The following is a 12883-nucleotide window of genomic DNA, read 5'->3' on the forward strand; positions in this document are numbered from 1 at the left end:
TAATAAACACACGGCAATCTACCTTCCGGTAGAACTTAAATTCGTGCGAATCGGAGGTAAAAGAGGGCGGAAAGTAGTTACCGTGACTGGGAAGGAAATAAACCACTATTAATCCACATCGGAATTGAGTATTATTAGGGGATGTAACCAGGATTTGTGCAGGGTCGGGTTAGAATCGCTTTCTCTCGTATCTCAGAGTATCTCGAATCACGCTGTAGCGAGTTAACTGCTAGGTACGAGCCTATCTGTAAGAAGATAAGCTGACCGGATGAGGATTTCGATTGTTTTATTGGATCAGCTGGTCAACTCCCGCCGGCGACGGGGTTCCTAATTGATAGGAGGAATTCCGTTTGGATTCGGATTTACTTTCAAGTCCGTGTGGCAGAGACTTGGACAATTTCTGCGCGATGTCTCGAGTGCCGGTTCAACCGCGATGTTGCAGATTGCACGAAACTAATAAATTCTGAAGGAATTATAGGGACTGGTATAACACACCGCAGTTTTCTACGACTCTATTGCATCTGCTTTAATATAGTGTGGTGACAGTAGTCCTTCATAATAATTTTAAATATCACGGAGTATTCTCACAAAAGATTTTTACCCGGCGATATTACGTCGTACAATATATATTATGTATCCACCTGCTCGTATATTAGATTTTAATATGAAAGACACGAACGGCCATGCTGAGGAATTTTCCTTTGTGAAGAATAATAATTTACTCCAAATGCAACATTTAATCCGATGCGCAACCCAAGGGATAATAAACTCTACAAGGATGAATCATAAAGCTATTTTCGGCAATAAGCGTGCGTTCGAGACATCTGGTAACAAGTTCTTAATTTCACATCTCAAATCCACCTAAGTTTACGGTTGAATATTTTATTAGCTACGCGCATTCTTCGTGTCGTTATCTACTCGCTTTTCACGTAACAAGTGACTCTCGTTTGAGCAGACTGTTTTCAAAAATGAACTTGAATATCCGATCTGTGAGAAATTATACAGCTGGTATACTGAGAATATCGAACGAAATTTGGCGTAATTTACAGATTGAGTAATATTCGTCTTTGATCGGGAAAGTTTATTACTTCGCTACGCGACGCGTCCGTAGACGCAATATTTCGTCGAGATTCTTCTTCGGCGCGTCAGCAAATAGCGAGTATTACTTATATCGCATTATTAATTTGCATATCGTTGCTATACATGTAAAACTAGCGAAGCCGAGTACATAAGCACACAAGGTGGTTCATTAAAGACATTCAATGTTCTGGCTTCTGGGGATGGCAGTGGTGCCGATGGTGGTGGTTGCAGGCTGGTTAGTGGGGTAGGAGACAGACAAAATCAACAACGAGTAGCGAGAACTCCGCGATATTAATCCACTCGGGAGTTTTCAAACTTCCTACAAAGCCGCCGAGCGACTGCCTCCCTACATATTTACAATTAAACCATAATCAATATTTTATTAGCGTATGTGGTAAGAGGAGAATACAAAGTCAACGAATTTGGACGTGATATTAACAACTCGTTTCGCTTTGCACAGCTTCAATTTTAAAGCGAACCGGCCATCATCTTCACGTTCACCGATGCAAATTGTATTTTCACTATTTCTCTATTATCCTTCGTTCGTCACTGCTTATCTTAATCGAAAGTTAATTGCTGTCCGATTCATATTTAGGTGCAGTAACAGTTTCGACCGACGAGACAACGCTAGATCCAGCCAAACTCTGTGATAACAATGGCATACATCCAGAGATAATTGCCCGTAGTAATTGACCCGGTAGGGCCTTTGTTGTTACTCGCGCACGCCGTGTCAATTATGGCACGCGCCAACCGAATCTATATGGAAGACATCCAAGACTGGAGATCTATTTATGAATGACTCGTGCGTTACGTCACCGCTCCGCTGCAGCTTCGACCGTTGACCGCATTGACACTCTAATAAAAGTAACGCGTTGTTATTCATCGGGAATTAAAATGCTCGACGAAAATCTATCGATCGAGTAGTTTTACCACTTTATTTTCCTCTCCCACATTTGATCGTTGTACCCGAAGTTTTCTCTCGTTGAAAACAAGTTTCGAACGCTAATTAAAAGTTTCCAAGAATCGCGTCGAGATTTTTTCTCATCTTCCTTTCTTCTACTTCCAAAAAATAACAAATTTTACCGACACGCAAGAATTACTCCGAATGAACGTCACAGCCGCTCGGTTCATTCAAAGTTTTTCCCTCCCGGCATATCGGACCGACACTTACGATCATCTGTTTAGATTATTCCATTACCTAATTATTCCTAATTTAGTCTAAGCGTGCGTTGGTGTCAACCGCCATAAACAGAAGTCTGGCTTGTCTAGGGCAGCGAGGATGAGTCTCCGCGCTGCATGCACGCTGTGTTGACAACGTAGGCGCCTCCGGTTCTCTTCTTATACATGTTATTATCAGTCCTAAGCTTTTCTTATGTGTCTTGAGTTGTATAAATTAATAACTGTCCGGCGCCGTTCGTAATGCCCGGTTATTAATACAACCCACTTTGTTGACGTATAATACGAGCATTCTCGCAGGCCGAGAGAGACTGCCTACATGATTCTCTCCCGACATTTACGCGGCTGACCCAATGATTGGTATCGCGTTGTGGAACTTAGTCATCATCGCTATTTCTGTCGATATTCTGATACCGTTACCAATTCAGTTGTAACCGTTTCACGATCACGTCATCATCTCGGGTCAATTTCATATTCCCCCCTGTTCTATTTCTGCACTCACGATCAGTCAGCAGCTTTAAAAGTCCGACCAGTGAGTCAAAGATCCAGCTACACGTGCGAGTGCTCAGGTATCGAAAGGGGTTGGTCAGTCTGCCGCTGATTGTTAGCTGACAACCGTCAACTTTGCGTTTTCTGCGTGATGCTCATCACGTGCGAATTTACGCAGAATAACGGAGAATCGGATAGTCACTATAAGAAAATATCGAAGCCCGCGTATATCGCAGTGTTTACGTATTTCCATATCTCGGTTTCGTACATCTTAATTTGCACTCCGGTGCGGAAGCACAACCTATAGCTCTGGCAGATTCTGTACGAACAATGGGAATAATTAAATTCGGAAGATTTACTTCAATATTTTCCAGGGTATAAATCAAACATTTAGTCACGGTCCATATTCCTCGCGTTCACAACTGTTCTTCTCAGCTCCATTCTCTGCCGTGCAGAACAGTTCAAGAAAATATTTTGCAAAATCTACATTTGAATTCTAATTTATGACACCGGGATTCACGCGGCTCGTGGTTGGACCGCTGCCTGCTTCTGGGTAAATGAAGAAACGAGCGGGCTATCAAAGCGAGAGAGAGGGAGGGAGTGAGAGGGAGAGAGGGGTGGGTTTGCTCGATTTGCCTTCGTATTTTCACTCCGCGGCCGCCACGCCGATGTTTCCCCAGTCCTGGGCTTCCTCTTTACCACGTTCGTCTCGGATTTTATAATTAATTATCCTAATGCATTCGATTCGGAACGGCGTCCCTGCATTCTAGTGCAGACATCAGACGTCTACGCCGAGTCTCACGAACAGCACTGAACGGTGCACAATCCATTAGAACATTCTTTACGCTTCCCTCTCGCGGAGTAGACTTATCCGGTTTGAATATATGCGACGATGAGACGTATTTTGAGCCCAGGGATGCAGCGGGTGTGGGGCGGGGGTGTGCTTCTTTGACGAAGGGTGGATCCACCACCCCCTCCACGTGCAATTATACGCTCGCTTTGTGCAAAGTGACTGCGAAGCGCGTCTGGATCTACGGACGGATGCAAATCCATTGAGTGAAACGGTCAGATGCAGGTGACGAAAGAAATTTCCATTTACGCGGTATTAAGATCCGTCTCAACCGCAAGCTTATCGAAGCTTGCATGTAAGAAGAGAATGCAAATGGCGGAAAATATTGCGATTCAGCCGAGCCAAAACGGCGCACGTGGACACGTACCGAGACACATAAAGTGGTTTCATCGGAATTCACAAAGGACTTTTATTAAACCGCGTGACATATTATTCCCAGTTGCGTGAGAGGGTCGGAGCCGTGGAATATAAGGCGTGTTAATGTGTACAACGATTTTTATGCTCACATTTGGAGACATATATTGGCGCTCGCTTTAATATAACATAAAATTTCACACGCGGGGTAAATGAGGGTGTCGGATGCGGGCGCAGAGCCTTTATTGAAATACATATTTCACGATGTTAGTAATCAACCGATATAATGATACGGTGATTCCTATAGCCGCAATACCTGGGGCGGGATATATTTCACTCGCTTATCCCGACTGGGTCTGATCTAATCCGTTGTTCTTTGCCAACCTGAAATACTGGTAATCCCAAAGTAGATTGGCGCGAATATTCTCCAACGAAACGTTTCGTTTTTTTCAATTCATTAGGGGTGGAGAGCGAAAGCCGGAGACAAAGCCTTAATCTGCACGCCGGAATAAAGTTTTGAGCAAAACGTACAAGAACTGGGCTAACTTGATAAACGGCAAGTGGAATATTCGTCCCAATTCTCAGATGTTGCTCTGCCTAATTCGCTGTTCTGTTTCCAGATAATGCTCTCGAATAAAGTATCAATCCTATCACACAGGGCGGGAGGATTCCTCCCAATTTCTTTGCCACCCGAGAACCACCCCTTTTAATTAAAACAATAAGATCACCAAGTCCAAGCGAGGCCCGCGCTATTTATTTCTAATTATCTTCGATTTCTTGAGACTCCTCGGGGCTCGGCGAGGGCCTCTTGGAGTAATCGAATAATTAAGCCGTTGATTGGCGCTTTATTACCCAATCCACGGAGTGAGTTTTTATTAGTGCTCTCGAATTTCTTCGCCGGCCGGTTGGTCGGGTGTGTTTAAAAAGAGCTGATTGCGTCCCGTGATTGACTAAGACTCGACGGTAATGACGCGGGGAATCGCGAGGGTCTCGTTTTTTCCGATTAATTTTTAAGAGATTTCTACTGCGAAGGGTGGAACGCCGCTTCTCCCGCACAATGACGACGGGAAGTTCCGGCCAGCTTCTCGGAGCGGCGATTACCATTCGCGTCATGGTCGCGCTTCGTTTTCGGCGAGACCAGCTTAGGCCGTCTTGACGCCGCGCCGTCTGACAAATGTAACGACCTTTAACGCGGTCCCCTCGTCCGATCGAAGGACGCGATATCCTGCAGGAGTCGAACCGTGGACCCTGTGTCTGTTCGGAGTCCCGGCCGTCACTGCTGCCTCGGATATCAAAATGCGTTTTCAATAATTGTGTGATTTAGTGGAAATGCGAGGGCTGCCGGCTCTCCCATTGATTTTTCAATGTAAAACATTTCAGCGGGTTTAAAAAGGCCGCCGTTTTATCCGCCTCTGAGTTGAGATATTGATGGTTACTACCATTTGATGGCATATTGCTCCCGTCGCTCGTACCTTCTTCGCAGATCGCTTTGTGATGTCTTTGCTATTGCTTTCCGATGGCGGAAGGGATGCGAGATAATAGCTGCGTATGGGGGATGAATCCAGAGGCTCTCAATTCGCAGCCGTTTTTTAACCGCGTCAAGAAATCCGTGGATCGTATTTCATGCATCCTCCCCGTTGAAACGTGATCATGATACGAGTGAACATCGGCAGTTACTGTAGCGTAAACAGTGGGCATTGACTCGTTGAAAAATCCAAGGATTTAAAACTCTGATCGACGTTATTTCAGGTATTTCCAAATCCCTCTTGGAATACAATGCACTTTTCGTAATAGTCAAGTTAGTCTGCAATGTGAGAAAACCGGAAGGATGGAGAGTCTCTGAAAAAATTCACGTACTTCCCTGACGCAAATTACTCGCTTTGGTGGCGAAAAGATGGTTACAGGTTTCTGGAGTAACAGGGAATAGCTATTGGGGGTTGGGAAGTTGTTCGAGTGACTCCAAGCCCGAAACACTAAACACTAAACTCCGCGCAGTTTGTCTTGGGCCATTAGAAGGAATGCTAGTTGGCTTGCTTCTGCCTCTTTCCCTTCTTTCCATCCCTCTTCCCTCCTTCCTCCTTCCTCTTCCCTCCGCCAACCCGGTGGGGTGGCAATAAGGAGGGTTGTTGGAAAAGAGGAAGCGGTTGTTTTATGGCCTCGCATCTGTTCGACGATCGCTTCGTTCCGATACTACTTTATCCTTGGCACTAGCTGTTTCCTAACTGTTTGCGAAACAACCGAAGCTCTCTAGAAAGCTCGGCTTTCGGCTTACCGGAGCGTGTCCCCGCTAAAGAATCGCTTCTAATCGCAACTCGTTCCGTTTCTCCGACGTGACGTAACTTCGCCGGATGAATAACGCGTGAAAATCAAAAAATCCAGGCATATCCATCCAGATCTTTGTTTCAAAACGAGCATACGCGAGTGTACACCTTGTCTCCGTACCAAGTACTTCTTTGCTCCGCATCCGACGATTTCCTGTTTCCTTAAGAAATTCGCGGAGCTGATGGTTTACGCGATTATCCCCCTTCCGCCAGTCGGCAATCGGATATCATATCACATAGACGCCATGGAGCAGCAGTAAATAATGCAACACGGCGAGAGAAACAAGGAGCCGATCATTATATCACTACTATCTTCCGAAACTACCAGCTGCCATCTATCATCGCGAACTTCTGGAGTCTGGTTAGCGAAGGGCGGAACCGGGCACGGCTATGGAAGTGGCCAACGCATATGTTCTGGCAGTTTCCCTTCGTTTTTGCGACCACGCTGATCCCCGATAGAGAGTGAGATACTTATCGAATCGGTCGTCGTTACGTTACCCAACACGCGCCCCGCTTCTCCCTCCTTCCAACCTCGGCGCTACTCCACCCGTGGAGGATAAACTTTTTTTCCTCTCGGTAATTCCGTTCCGAACCATTTGTATCTGTTGCTCGATACCCGTCTTCGAGGGTTTGAGTTATTTCCCGAGTTTCCTCCTCGTTTCTCTCCATAGCCTCTTCATCGCTAGCGTCCGGAAGGCTGCAGCCTCTCTTACTCGCGGCTCTTGTGAATTTTCCGAAAAAGAACTTGTATTCCCTATGCGCGATTCGCCTTCATTTTTTCTTGCGTTACCAAGATTGATAAAAAGTTAATTATGTTCGACCTCTCCAGGACTCGGTGTACCGACGCGACGGTTGGCGCGTATGATCAATTCGAATCACGACGTCGCTCCAACTGGCAGCAACTACCGTCGAGGCAGACTGCATGCTTGATTTTCTTAACGAAATTGCCGATGTCCGCAATCAGGACTGCTGACGTAAGTCGACGCGGTGTTGAGTACCTGTGACGGTGCTTCGGCACTGTGTGTATCGGGCATTGAATATGTGTGACTTGTTGGCACATCCAATGGTATTCATATATTCAAACCGTAATCCAGCTTAGACGTGGTCCTCGTCGTTGTTGGGTCCGTTACTGCGGTACCCGTAACCCTCACCTTCGCCACCATCTATGATCATCTCGCCAAAGATGCGGATGCAATGTGCCGTCACGTAGCCATTTCTACGACGCAGAGATGCGGTCTATGGTTTTTATCGTCGCACCGAGTGTCCCAATTACTGTTCATGACTGGACTGAATGTCAAATCGTGAATCGATGGGAACACGATGACGTAGGCCAGCTGTTTGAGCAAAATTACGTTTGAACGCCGCTGAAGTTTCAATGATTATTTCACACTGCAAATTCAAATCGATTTAGAAATCGTTATAACTATATGAAATTTCTCACTTACTGGCCAACTTTTACGATAAACCAACGACAAGATCGCGTCTAACACTGGAAGCCCTAGACTCTCTGGTTCAGGATATGCAGTGCCTGGTCATAATCAACTCGAGCTCGTTAATTCATGATTTTAGTAAAAGGAAGATCATTCTCTACAAGACCGAACGGCGCGGCGCAGGCGGAATAATCAACCGACACATGTGGCACCACCTGAAGCTAGTGCATAACGCGAATATAATAAGTTGCTGTTCCGCCGCAGCTGCACGGCTGCATATCTGTCGAATACGAATCCGGGACGAACACGGGAAACGAGCGAGATGTCATCCAGTGCAGCCTCGATTATTCGTGGACTCTGCCCTTCAATGAGGCCGACGCGTACGCAGCCCCAGAATGCATTGCGAGGAGCTATAACGGCAGACAAGTACCGAGGGAGATACAAACGAATATACCACGTTGTCACACCTCGCAACGACTCCCGCCAAACTCTCTAACCCCTGCCCTCTTTTCCACTCTCTCTCTCATAACTCTCTCATAGGGATATAAACGCGAATCTGAACCTGAATCCGAATCTCTCTCTATCCCTCTCGGCACTTGGCTGGTTATACGAATCACGCGTTTGCTCTCTCGTAGCCTCCTACAATAACGCGAGCTGCGAGCAATCGACCCTTCGTTTTTAATGAGAGATGCCCTCGCAGTGAAATAGGTGAGACGATGAAAAATTGCCAGTCAGGCTCGAACGTATCGCGGGGGCCTCCGCTTGATTATTGTAATTTTATCTACTGTTTAGGCTACTGTATTTTACCTAATGGAATTTTAGACGGATTCAGAGATTTATAGAATTTCTTCAATGCGTGCACAAACTTATAATACAAACATCTCGCGCGGTTGTTTACTGATTAGAAGGAAAGATAAAACGTGGACAAAGAAAATTGACCAAAATATTTTTTATTTCTGATCTGTATTTTCACGATCCTAAATTTTTAGATACGCTTCAATTGTTCAATCGATTCTAATTTACTGGAACGGCAACAGTGCTGTACAGTTTGTGTAGCGAAACATTCCGTAACCATGATATCTAAATTGAGTTAGGGACGGATACTCGCATTTTGATCTCTACTGTTTCTTCGATACGGGTGAACAAGGTGACACCTCCAATTAGTAAATCAAAGCACCACCCGTTCGTGGCGGTGAATTTTAACGTTTTACTGTCCCAGGTTATACAAGCTGCAGCGGCACGCCGCACCGCAGCTAAGGTAATAATCCGAGCGAATGCCGAGAAATAATTACGCTTAAGGTATTTTGTAAATTAATAGGAATAGCTGGTCATTAACGAGCAGTTTTACGCCCGAGTTTAGTCTCTCTTTCTCTCTCTCTCTCTCGTTCCCTCTCTCCTTGTCTCCCAGCGTATTGCGGTAAATTCATAAAACGTCGTGTCAATTAAAACCTGCTAAATGCAAGGCTCGTGCTAGTAATTCCACGTAAATGTGGAGAAGGAGCAAAATTTGGTGGTTAATTAGACGCCTGACGCCTGACACTCGGGAGCGCGAAACCTGAACTCATTGCATGCGAAGAGTTGAAAAGAAAAAGAGTAACCAAAAGAAATCAAAATTAAAAAAAAATAAACAGAAAACGAAAGCAAAAAGTATAAAATAAAACAGAGTTCCACTGCACGTCTTGATTAAAAACTTGCCTGCTTTATTCCGTATTGATGCGCAATCTCTATTCACTCCTCTATATCCTGGAGAAAAATCCATTGCCTGTGCGCCGTCTCCAATCAATGTCAGTGATTGGTTTTTTGATTAGGTACCACTGAATAGCGTGAGCAACACCCAATTTTTCAACTTAACGAGTCATTTTATCTCCAGATTTACTCTGCTCATTCTTCGGATTTCATATAGATACGATTTTTATGGCATTAGTTTACACGCATTTATAAATTAACGAGTATAGCGTTCCGATATAGATAAACAACAGATTGAATATTTCTTCCTTAAGATTCAAGTAGACAATGTTCGTTACTATCTTTTTCCCGGTTCAGGTTTACCGATCATAAACTTTATGCAGAACGATTTACAAAGCTAACGAAGCAAACCTTTCCTACATTTCTTCTATCATGCGAATTTAGTTTAAGGCACATTTTGAGGCAGGTTTAATAATCATTTCCATGGCGATGCCAATTGTCACACGTTGTTAGATTGGACTCAGGATTCCTATTGATATTATACCGTTCGACGTATGGAAACGTCCTTCGTTTTTTTTTTCTTTTTTCTATTCTCGAAACTAACCGAGTTATCCGGTAAAAGTTAATCGAAAATGATCGCATGTTATCCGTGTAACCTGATTTTTTCCAGTGAGTTCTGCTGCTTTACTCGCATTGGGCAAAACGCACATTAGCGATAAGATCATCCAAACGGGGAGAATCGTCGCCGGGAGATTTTCACGTGTCATTTGAAACGTACCAAAGGGGGTACGTATCCGTCAAAGCGGGAGACGCCGTGCGAAACACAATAGGTATAAAATTTGACGTCTCCATAGATCACGTGTCGCTTTCCATTACCAGCGTCACTAATATCGCCTCGAATATGAAACGCTCGCGATATCGCATAAATATATTCAAATGCGTGCGGAGCGTCTTTCGCGTAGGTGTAACACGAGGGATTTTGTGAGAGTTTCTTCGAAGGGAGGCTTACTGGCAGCGAGAAGGGAAGGAGGAACATCGGGGTTCCCTGCTCTATCCACCCCTGTCGCTGTTATACCTCGGATCTCTTTATATAAGAAAATTCAATCATTTATCAAATAGACACCATCTTGTGTAAATTGCGGCGTTGCGAGTTTCTTTGCACGGTGCCGCTTGGAATAAATTTCAGGCACTTTGGAAATTGCTTGTTTCACGTTTGCTCGATAACATCTAGAATGCCGTGCCGTTGGGAATACAAAACGGTTATTGGGAAACTGTAGATAACAAGTAAACCTCAAAGCTTCGGAATCAGCACAGGCATCCATTCACCCTCAATTTATCACCTGTCGCTTGGCTGCTTCGTTGTCCTCCTTAAAACAGCATTATAACATCGAGTGCGCGGGGTGTGGTAAAAATATCACGAATGGGCAATTCCCGGCACTTTAGATATGCCGATCAACGAGAGACGATGAAATAATAATTAAAGTTAGAATGTTGTTCACCGAACTGCGACTGCCACGTTTTCAAGAGAATTTATTGAACGTTGAGGTGCGACAGTGCGAGTCGGTTATCTACACCGAACCCGGCCGTTCCAAAGGTGAGATCTGCGCGGTTTGCGATAAATAGAGAAATTATTCGAATACGTCTAGACGACGAGCGGCGTATGGCGTCAGCCAGGCAAAGCAGTAATGACGAGATCATGATAAAGTTATCCCGGTATATATCCAGGAACTCGGAGACGTGGGGAGCCCAACGCGACGATGCCAGGGAAATTCACGCAGAGAGGAACCGGCGAGAGCCCTGCAGCCAGCGACGAAGCGTTGCCGGTAAATAGAAAATGTATGAAGTGTAAATAATCATTACCAGACTGCGTCTACACGCGGCGTGGGTGCGTCGTTGTAATAACGAGGACGAATGCGCCGCTGAACCTTAATGACATCTTTCGCGACTGACAAATTCACCGGCTACGGATTACTTCGTCATACCCGGGGCTCACTTCACAGATTTCTGTTCGAGATTGATTGTATTCGAGTTCACTCGACGGTCGTCGAGATTTCGAACTTCGCTTACGTGCCGACCATTTGAATAAATAATGAGAAGGTATTTATTCCACGCGCGTCGTTCGGTCTGGGAAATTTTTTGGATTCGTTGATGACATTCAAAGGTGTGGTGCATACCTATAAGGATGTTTGTACTTTAATTCCCATTAGTCGCTGAGAAGACACGACAGGGACGGACTTCATTCGGTGCTCACCATGGCTAAAACAAAACGTGCTGATAATTATCGAGACAATGCATCATTACTGCATGCGCAACAAATTCAACGGATTCATTGAGGCACCACTACGAGTAGCTCAACCTAGCGATCCAGTTGTCTTTGCATTGTATCTTGGATTGTGCTCTTTATCCATGTACGTATATATCCAACTATAGATTCACGGTCTGACATTTTTATCGTCGAACAATACCTACGGTAGTCGAGCGTCGGGGACCCTGCGGGAGTCGATTCACTGTCATCCAGAGCATCGTTATCCGAGTAAATAGACCGGGCCGCCGCAGCCACGGCCCCGAAGAGATGCCGCGATCCGCGATCCGTATTGTGTCGTATTCCCTGAGTGCACCCTCCTTCGATCCCCCCTCTCAATCTGCCAACCGCCGTTAGATGCGAATCGCAAGTTTTTCCTGTTGTTATTGTATTTCGAAATTCGCTGATAATACTCGACACGACAAAAAGAACGGCAACGACTTTTTTCTTCCCCACTTCGAAAAGGTACGAGGAAAACATCGCGTCTAACGTCCTCCCTGAATTTGTGACCCAGTCATTCACCGTGACTTTTTATTCAGCATTGCGTTGTGACGAAAGGAAATTGGCGTTCTAGAGAATTGATATTTCCGTCATAATTCACTTTGGTGGATTAACATAATGCGAATTTGACGTGCTGATAGAATGCGATAGAATATAACAGAAGGTATAATTAAACCGCAATTTATAATTATTACCGCAAACGCGTCTACGCGTATTGGCTGAACGGAATGTGAATTGTCGTGGTGTACAATTTGAGTGACACAATTACGAAGGTTGATCCTTAATTGCTTAGTTCCAGTCATCAATTCACAACGAGGCTACACTGAGAGAAATTCTTATTTCCGGCTACCGCTCAGTCCTTAATTATTTCCATTTTTTACCATAATCGAAAAATACAGTTCCAGGTACAAAATGAAAATTAATTTTCTAGCTGTTACCAGAAAGTTTAGTATCTCTTACTATTCTTTCTCATTATAACCTGACTGTTGCCACAGTTTCTTGTAACTGTTGCGAAAATTTAATGCTTGTGCAATAATAAATTGACGTTAAAGTCTTATTTAACTAAAAAGGACGGCAAACCGAACAAAATAAATTTACGTCGTAATTACCAAAAAATGATCGACAATAGTACAAAATGGTTACGTGTACCTCCTTTTTCGTAATTCCAACAATGTTCAAACAGTTTTTTTTTTCA

Source organism: Neodiprion fabricii, chromosome 3 (assembly GCF_021155785.1).
Source record: "Neodiprion fabricii isolate iyNeoFabr1 chromosome 3, iyNeoFabr1.1, whole genome shotgun sequence".
NCBI classification, from domain to species: Eukaryota; Metazoa; Arthropoda; class Insecta; order Hymenoptera; family Diprionidae; genus Neodiprion; species Neodiprion fabricii.